This window comes from Arabidopsis lyrata (assembly GCF_000004255.2).
Source record: "Arabidopsis lyrata subsp. lyrata unplaced genomic scaffold ARALYscaffold_4, whole genome shotgun sequence".
Taxonomy (NCBI): domain Eukaryota; kingdom Viridiplantae; phylum Streptophyta; class Magnoliopsida; order Brassicales; family Brassicaceae; genus Arabidopsis; species Arabidopsis lyrata.
Window position 1 is genome coordinate 2,524,707 of NW_003302552.1, and position 9,112 is coordinate 2,533,818.

General features: G+C 32.0%; 1 pseudogene; it reads right to left on the reverse strand.

Moving 5' to 3' along the window:
• Positions 1–1,514: 1,514 nt before the first annotated feature.
• LOC9314795 lies at positions 1,515–4,608 on the reverse strand (annotated as a pseudogene).
• Between the last annotated feature and the right edge of the window lie 4,504 nt (positions 4,609–9,112).

A 9,112-nucleotide genomic window follows, 5' to 3' on the forward strand; every position in this document is an offset into this window, starting at 1 on the left:
TAATATGTGTTTTTTTACATCAAAAATATGTGTATTTTAATAACACATATGTTTTTTGCCTATAAAATCTGAAATAACCAATAACAACAAATATACACTACATGTGGAAATACATATATTTGTGAAAATCTATTAACACATATTGAGATGTCGACACCTATATGTTTTTATCTTACGATTTTTTAAGTAATAGCAATTTCTTTTCTAGACGATAAAAAGTTCAAGAAGTACAAATGCTCAATTTTTGATTCAGTAGTTGGAGTTTCCATGATATAAAATCTTTCTTGCCAATTTTCAAAGTGAAATATAAGTTTAATTTAGTAAAGATTAAAAACCAACTCATATATAAGTTTTTCAGTATAATAATATTTTAATGAGTATGGCTACAAAATTTATTGATGTATACAAAGTTAAGAAAATCTTGCATATTGTAACGAAAAACCTTTATAAGTTTATGAATCAGTTGTTAATGACTAACTGATTCATTATCTTATGAAAAATCTTAAGTGCTTGATCATTATACATGGATTACATGTGGCCTAGAGGAGACTCCTATGTTAGTCGAGTGAAGTTTCAAAAGGTGACGTCTTATTTTGATTCTACTTGAGTTTTTATTGACTTCGGTGGGTTCACTAGAACCGAGGGTTAACTCACATTTTCATTAGCTCAAGGATTCTTGGAGAAAGGTTTTGCAAATAGGGCCAAATCTTGTTACTTATCTTTGTCCTAATTTTTATTGGTACTTCCGGTCCAATGGGATATACGGTTTTGCGGTTTGTGTTAATTATTAAACCATCTTTAACCTAACTTGCGCGACAAGAAAACCGCGTGACTGGTTTGGAATATAATAGAGTGATAAACTCCTATAGGGTTACGAGTTGCCTCTTTCATCCTTATTCCTCACGAGTAGTCGTGCAGTTCCTCAGAATTCTCAATCAAGATTTTTCGGTCTTCCTTGTCCTGTAGTAAGTTTTTGTTTATTGATTATTTGATTATATATATGTTTACTGTTGCAATGAGAAGCATCACTAGTTTGGTTTATCTCGAAAAGGTCAGGGAGTACATGGTTCAGGCGACCGATAAGAATCTGGAAGATGAGAATGCTGATACTCTGACGAACAAGAAGCATGTTACCCTCTTGGCTGAGGAAGACTGCACAGTACCTTACACCTTTGGCTCTGATATTCAAAATGTTGCCGGCTTTGTTTGTCCAGAAACTTCGCGTTGGCTTGAAGAGTTGGAACGTCAAGACGGCTTCAAGCTCCAAGATAATCAACTGGACTGTGTAAAACTTGGCCACAATCACAAGGAGCACCTAGTGCATGATTTAAGAGCTTCATTTGGTTGTATTTATTGTCGCTTATAAATCAATCTGTTGAATAATCAATGTCTCCCGGTTTTTTTTATTCTATCTAGTCTTGATATTGTCGACATCTTTATTTCTTTAGGTCCAATAACTAGATTAGCAACTAGTAATTTAGGGAATGACAATAGTCGATGCAGAAATTTATTAATTCATTTGTACTTATATTTTTTCGTATCCAAATACAATTACAGAAAAAGAAAATCAACAAAGACGTAAAGAGAGTTCGCCGAACAACACACAATATCAAATTAAATCAAACAAAGGTGCAGTAGATTCTTTCACACAACTTAAGATTCTTTCATTTTTGAGTTAATGATGATCTTTTATGATCAGTTCGATGAACCTTCACTCATTGTCTGCCATGTCTTCTTCCTCAATTTCCTTTCATCTGAGAGTATTTTCGCAAACCTGCCATGAACAAATTAAACTTCAAAAGATTAGATTGATCATTGATTGCGATCTCAGAAACCCCATCAATAAGATTTTAAACTGTGAATCACCGTTTGAGTTCTTGCTTGTTGGTGACAGTTTCAGAAATACTTTCATATTCATAAGTGTTGAGGTTCATACGCATGACATTTTTTGTCAGTAAATCATCTCCAATCTTTTTTAGATTCTCTAAGTTATTTTTCGTCGCTAGATCCAAAATGACATCTTTTGTTTCCAATGTATCAACCTGAGATAGATATCAAAAAATAAAAGTTGTGTAAATGAAATGATTGATTACTCATATAAATGTTTACGTATAGCTCTTACGTCGATTCTGAAGTAATTCTCCTCGGCATTTTTGGCTTGAAACAGAACCGAGGTGTGGTATTGGACCACATCCCTACTTGATTCGAAAATAATGTCTAGTAACGGATTCGACTTATCGTTTAGGTCGTACATCCAAGAAAAGATTCCCCATGTCCCGGCATCCTTAGCGTTGTATACTTCTTCTTCCTTTTTGCCGATCCTGTCCCTATTGATATCACGAGATACTTGTCGTAATCTAACGGCTCGAACCCTTCCATATCTGGATGCTTCATTAGGGCCTTCCTAGACATAGCATTCATGCCCACCAGAGTCTATAAACAACCAAACACAAAAGTGACAAGATTATTAGCTGATGATTAATTTCAATTTCCGCGAAAAAGGGTATGAGAGATTGTGTTTACGGGGTTATTAGCGGCAACACCACCATCTATGAGGTTAAACTCCGTCTCTGTGCCTTGACTATCTACATTGGAAAATTGATGAGGAGGTAAGATAGTGGGAGCAGCCGATGTGCCAATGCAAATGTCTGATAACTTGGCGTTCAAGCTAGGGTCAGCTTTGGCCTTCAGCAACATAGAACAAAAGAACGTAAACAAATACTGTCATATATATCAAGATGACACAGAAATAAGATTTCAGTCTCTATATATGTTAGGAACAGCATCGGAGGGAAACCTGGTAAGAGGAGAAGATGACTGGTTCAAGTTTCTTGATGTCAAAGGTAGGTATAACAACTCTTGTGAGTGTGTCGTTAAGTCTTGTCTCTTTAAGAAGTTTGTCTAGTTTACTTCGCAGATACTCTCCGTCGAACTTTGGATAACGCAGAAATCTTGTAAAACTCGGTAAAAAAGAATTCCGGCTTCTGTTTTTTTTTTTTTTTTTTTTCCATTTGTACAAACAAAAGAATTGTTATATCAGTAAGTAAATCTATATAATAATAACAATCCAAATAAATATCTTTTACAGTTATGAAGAGCTGTGTTTTTTAACGTAACCTTTAGTTAAATTCTTTTTTTTTTAATAGAATACATATATTTTATGGTTGTGTTTTTTTAAAAAATTACAATCTGAATAAACAGTTGCGTCTTTTTCTCGTAATTCTTCACCGTTTGATTGAACCATTTAGTTGATTTCACGAAAAATTATAAATTTTGATTTATTTTATAAATCTTTATAACATTTAATTATTTTCAGTCTCGTTTTTCAGTGTAACTTTGTTATTTATATCATTATCTTCTTTTTTCGTAAATAACTATCAATTTTGGATTTTTTTCGTTAATAACTATCAATGCGGACCTGTGTCCTTGTATCATTTTAAAAAAATCTTATCTTCTCTTTTCTACACACATATAATTCCAAATTGTTCTACAAAAACAAAATATTTAGTTATTATTGCAAAAAAAAAAAAAAATTAGTTCTTAGTTTTTTGTTTATCACTATTTTATGCCTCAGCACATTATGTTAAACCGTTTAACTTAAACGACTCAAAGGAATTAATTATTGTGAATTTTGTTATCTATTGATTCTAAAGTGTTTCTAAAGTAATTCAACTGATCTGAGAAACATTCATAAATGCTTTTCTAAATGATTTTGTGACGACTTTTCTGATCTAAAAAAAGGTTCTGGTATTTTGTAATCATAACATAAAAATTAGTACTCCATCTTTAAAAAACAATTAATGTACTTACTCGGTTGGAAATATCATAGGACACTCATCAGTGTAAAACTTTGCAATGTCTTTGGCAGCCATAAGAGGCCGCATGGAATTGGGCTCCTCCGGTGCAGTCAACATGGCCGTTATGAGGCCACCGGTGCTGGTCCCGGCTACCATGTCAAAATATTGCACTATCCTTGCTTGATCTCCGTCTATGGCCTAAAGATTCAAGACCACAGATAGATGCACACATTTAATTCAACCCGTGTAAAATTTACATGATAAACCGTAAGAGTTTTTGAACAAATTAAGCTCAGTTTACCAAAAATCCTATGCCATCTACTAAATCTTTTGAATGATAGTCTGATAGATATAGGTCTCAAGTATATATAATTAATTTAATTTTTCATATAATATGTATGAAAGTAGAAACACAAAACCCTCACAAAAATGGGAACACATATGGTTTTCATTCAAAATAAAGCAAACTAGGTAAATATAGTTTTATGACATCGATTATATATGTTTACGTTTGTTTTTACGTTTATAGCAAACTATTATTACATGTTAACGTAAAAACAAACGTAAACATATAATCGATGTCATAGAACAGTCTTTATGTAGTTTATAACCTGAAGTTGTTCTTCAAGCTTAGCAAGGATGACTCCGGCCATGATTCCTCGGACTCCACCTCCATCGATGCTGAGAATCGTCACAAGTTTTCCATCCGCTGGCGGTAGGTTTCTTTGCCTCATTGAATTACCTTCCATGATTGTTTTCTCTTCTTCTTGTTTTGATAACCTAGTAAATCTTGCGTTTAAGCCCATGTGAAATCCAGGATTTACAAGAAATTGTGCCAAAAGTATATAGAGTGCCTGACTTAATAACAGAGTGGATAGGAATCAATCCATGACCTCGACAAACAAGACGGCTCATTAACCATTGTATTTGTACCACCATAGTTAATTTATCCATTGTACCAAACAAGACGGCTCATTACAATGGTACAAACGTAAGACTTTTCTTAATACATTTCGTGCTAGTCATTATTTTTTTTAATTTTTTTTGTCATCCCCTATATCATCATTATTGATATAATCTTATCTTTGATAATATTCAATTACTTATAGCCTATGTAATTATGATAAACAATTTTCACAAACAACGATTCTATGACACATTTTCCCCCGCAACCATAGCAGGCAACCTAAAAGCGCTTTATATCGGGTTTGCCCATATTAATTTGCAACTCGTATTAGGACTTGTACGGTTGTCCCTCGCGTGTGTCGCATGTCAGAATGAGGCTAACCCCTTTCTCTGAGTTTCTTACAATTGGTGGCTTAATTAGTAGGTAGTGGTGTGGGTTTCTTTTTTAATAATATCTGATCGGCTGATCCGATCAGCTCCGGTAGAAACGCACCGAAGTGCTTCATAGTGGACTTCTCCCCGAATGACCACTATAGTGTCTGTCCCTAATTTGGAATGTTTTCCAACTAATATCCGCACTTCACTAAGTATAGACAATATGTACATATATTATATGCATTTGAACACTAACTAATTCTTTCATATATTATATTAAACAATATGTACATACTGTATATTATCTGTATTTTATGCATTTTAACAATATGTACATATATTATATGCATTTTAACACTAACTAATTCTTTCATACATTTTAAACAATATGTGCATATATTATATGCATTTTAGCACACTAACTAATTCTTTCATATATTTTAAAAGTTTAAAGAATAATTTACTTTTAAACCAAACTAATCGAGGTAACCAATAATTTGGTTGATTTTAAACCAGACTAATCGAGCTAAACCAAACTAAATGAGAATGAAAAATGTTTGGCAGAAAAAAATATATATATTAAAAAATGGTTGAAACAAAATATAGATTCGTCACGCTCACCAAAAAAAAAAATATAGATTCGTCACATAATCATAAAAAACTCTTTTTAAATATATAGAGAATGTGTGTGTTTTGCTAAATAGTTCTATTGTCTATTTCAGTGAAATTTAATTTGTAAATATAATTTCGTCTGTTTGGTTTTTCAATTTTTTTTTCTAATATCATTTGAAAATGACATTAACATATCATCATTTTATTAGCTAATAATAACCTTCCCCCTCGTTCTTTTTAGTCTACACACTGAAGATATCAATGTCGATCTTTCCTGTCACAAGCTTATTTTACAAAAAAAAAAAAATTGTAATAGATTTTAAACAAGAAACAAATACTTTTCTTTCGTGGACTCTGTAGTTAAAGAAGAAATGGCCAACGACTTTTGCAAATAAAAAAACATTTCGAAACTCAAAATTATTTAGTTCTTAAATATTGATTTTGGGATTTTTGAGACTTGTTCTAACTTGGTCTAGATTTTTTGTTCTATAAACTAAATTTTCAGGCTACTAAATAATACTTTGCCTGAAAATTTAAGTCTCATGCCTTATTCTTTTGTTTTTTTTTCTTGATAACCATGAGCATTTCAGGCCGAAAGCCTAACTAAATCTGGGGTCCATAAAATTTGATATCGGCTAACTTATATGGATCTAGATGGTAATGAGGTGGGGCATGTGTCCCATCCTAAATTTCTAATTTTGTGTGTAATAACTTTTTCTTTTGTTAAATTTTGTTCATATGTTTTATTTTTTGATAATTCGGTTGGTATCAGAAAACTTATATACTAACACATTTCTATTTATAATAAATTTAATATTACTGTTAACTTATACATTACTATATTTATTTATCGTGATAATTTAATTACAACGTTTAACTGGACGTTAGCATTTTTATATATGTTGATAATTAAATTGTTATAATTTATTGAGTCAAAATTGATGGGTCCAAATGTTCCAGTTAAGAAAAGACCACAAAATTAGTCAAAATAATTGGGTCTAGATACTCCAATAAAGTGGAAAGAAACTTACGAATCACCTAGATATTATGTAACGGTCTTAGCCATACGGCTCCAAGTATGAAACATTCCAGCGATAGATTCAAGAGAGTTGTTGTTAGTAGGTGGATATTCTACATGAGATTATAATTGGTTGTGTTAGTTATCTCCGACTATCTACACTGCCGCACATTTATCATCGAGATACGCAAAGAATTGGTCGGAGCTCTTCCATCGTTTCTTAAGTCAGAGATGATGAGTAAGGTTGATATTGCTTGTCCTAACAGTGTCGTCATTTTTGTCACAATGTCGACATTAGTTTTGTAGAAAAAGAAGTTAAAAATAATAATAAAAAAGAGTATAAAGTAAATTCCTTTGTTCAAACACTGTAGAAAAAGCAATCAAAATTCTCACTTAATTTTTCATTCTTCTGAACATAGTTAGTCATAAATACTCTATGTTAAATAGTTAGGTTATATTAATCTAAATATCAAGATGACTGAAAAATTAAAAATATATACATATTTTTGTATAATAAATTCTCTTTCGTCAACTTGTTTAAGTGTGACGAAAATATCCTTCCGCATGTAACAAATTGTTTAGCGATATAATAGAATAGATATCGACGAGATAAACATTTCATATGGATTTCGACAATAGCTCCGGTCAAATTTTCGGTGACGAATCAGATACAGGTTTAGATAGTTAATTATTATGTTAGCATGATATCTGTTATTTGTTTAATATGCTAAATAATTTGCTATCAAAATTCTCACTTAATTTTTGATTCTTCTGAACATAGATAGTCATAAATACTCTATGTTAAATAGTTAGGTTATATTAATCTAAATACCCAGATGACTGAAAATTTAAAAATATATACATATTTTTGTATAATAAATTCTCTTTCATCAACTTTATAAGTGTGACGAAAATACCCTTCCGCATGTAACAAATTGTTTAGCGATATAATAGAATAGATATCGACGAGATAAACATTTCATATGGATTTCGACAATAGCTGCGGTCAAATTTCCGGTGACGAATCAGATACAGGTTTAGATAGTTAATTATTATGTTAGCATGGTATCTGTTATTTGTTTACTATGCTAAATAATTTGCTATCGCGATAAGTTTATATATTATGTGTTAAATACTTAAATGCATGTTCATTGAAATAAATATTAAATGAGTGTTTTTTTGTTTATGTATATATCAAAATTTTAAGAACTTGACAATAGCAAAAAAAAAAAAGGACTATATTGCGTATTATTTTTTATTTTATAAGATTATTTTGTATTTTTTGAGATGAAAGATAAAGTTGCAAAAATTAGCGACTTTGAGGTTTTTTTTTGCACAAAACCTTATATTAAATATCCAAATAATATTTGTATGAACATGGTAAAATAGTTGATATATGAATAATACAAATATTAACGGATAACTTATACATAATATTCACTAATACATACTCCATCCGTTTCATATTATAGGATGTTTTAGATTTTTTATTGTTGTTTCACAATATACGATGTCTTGAAGAAAAAAATCAAGTTTCTACGCAAGATATTAAATTAAACAGTTTTTGACTATTTATATTCTGCAGTAAGTTATATCATTGTTCAAATTGTTTTTAATAGATATTAATTTATATTTTTAATATAAAAAACTTCAAAATTAATTAGTTTTTCAAACATTGTGCTTTTATCCAAAACATCTAATATTTTGAAACAAAGGTAGTACTAGTTTTTTTTTTTTTTTTGGTGAGTGAGAGGGAGGCAATGCCTCCCCTGATTTATTCAAATAAAAATAAAAAATTACAAACGAACCGAACGCGGGAAGTCTTTCCCATGAGTATCGTCTAACATAATCTCATGGACAACATCAGGACAAAATTCAAGAGAAAGGAAACCGATATCCAACGTGAACGCATACTTCGCTAATCCATCTGCAAGACGATTAGCCTCCCTATACACATGCGTAACCCGGACTAACCCGTCCCTTGATATAAAGCCATGGCACAATCGCACCAGGAAAGACAGTGGATGAGCATCGCTTACCCATGTCTTAATAAATCTACCACCAACTCGGAATCCACTTTCAGCTCCACCCGTTGAAACCCGTGTTCCCAGACAATAACTAGCCCATAATACACTTCCCATAACTCTGCCAACGGAGCTGAACATATCCTTATATTTAGCGTAAAGCTGCCTTGCCACTCACCTTCACTACTCCGGATAACTCCGGATTACCATGTGAGGCTCCGTCGAGAGCTTTACCCAACCCTCCAACGGCTTCTTCCAAGAAATCATCTTCTCCACCCTTTCACCCGACCCCCTCTCTCCTCTGACCAACTCGTGGGATCGTATACTCTCCTCCGCCATGTCTTTCAAGAACCGAACCTGATCCCGACATTTCCTTTGTT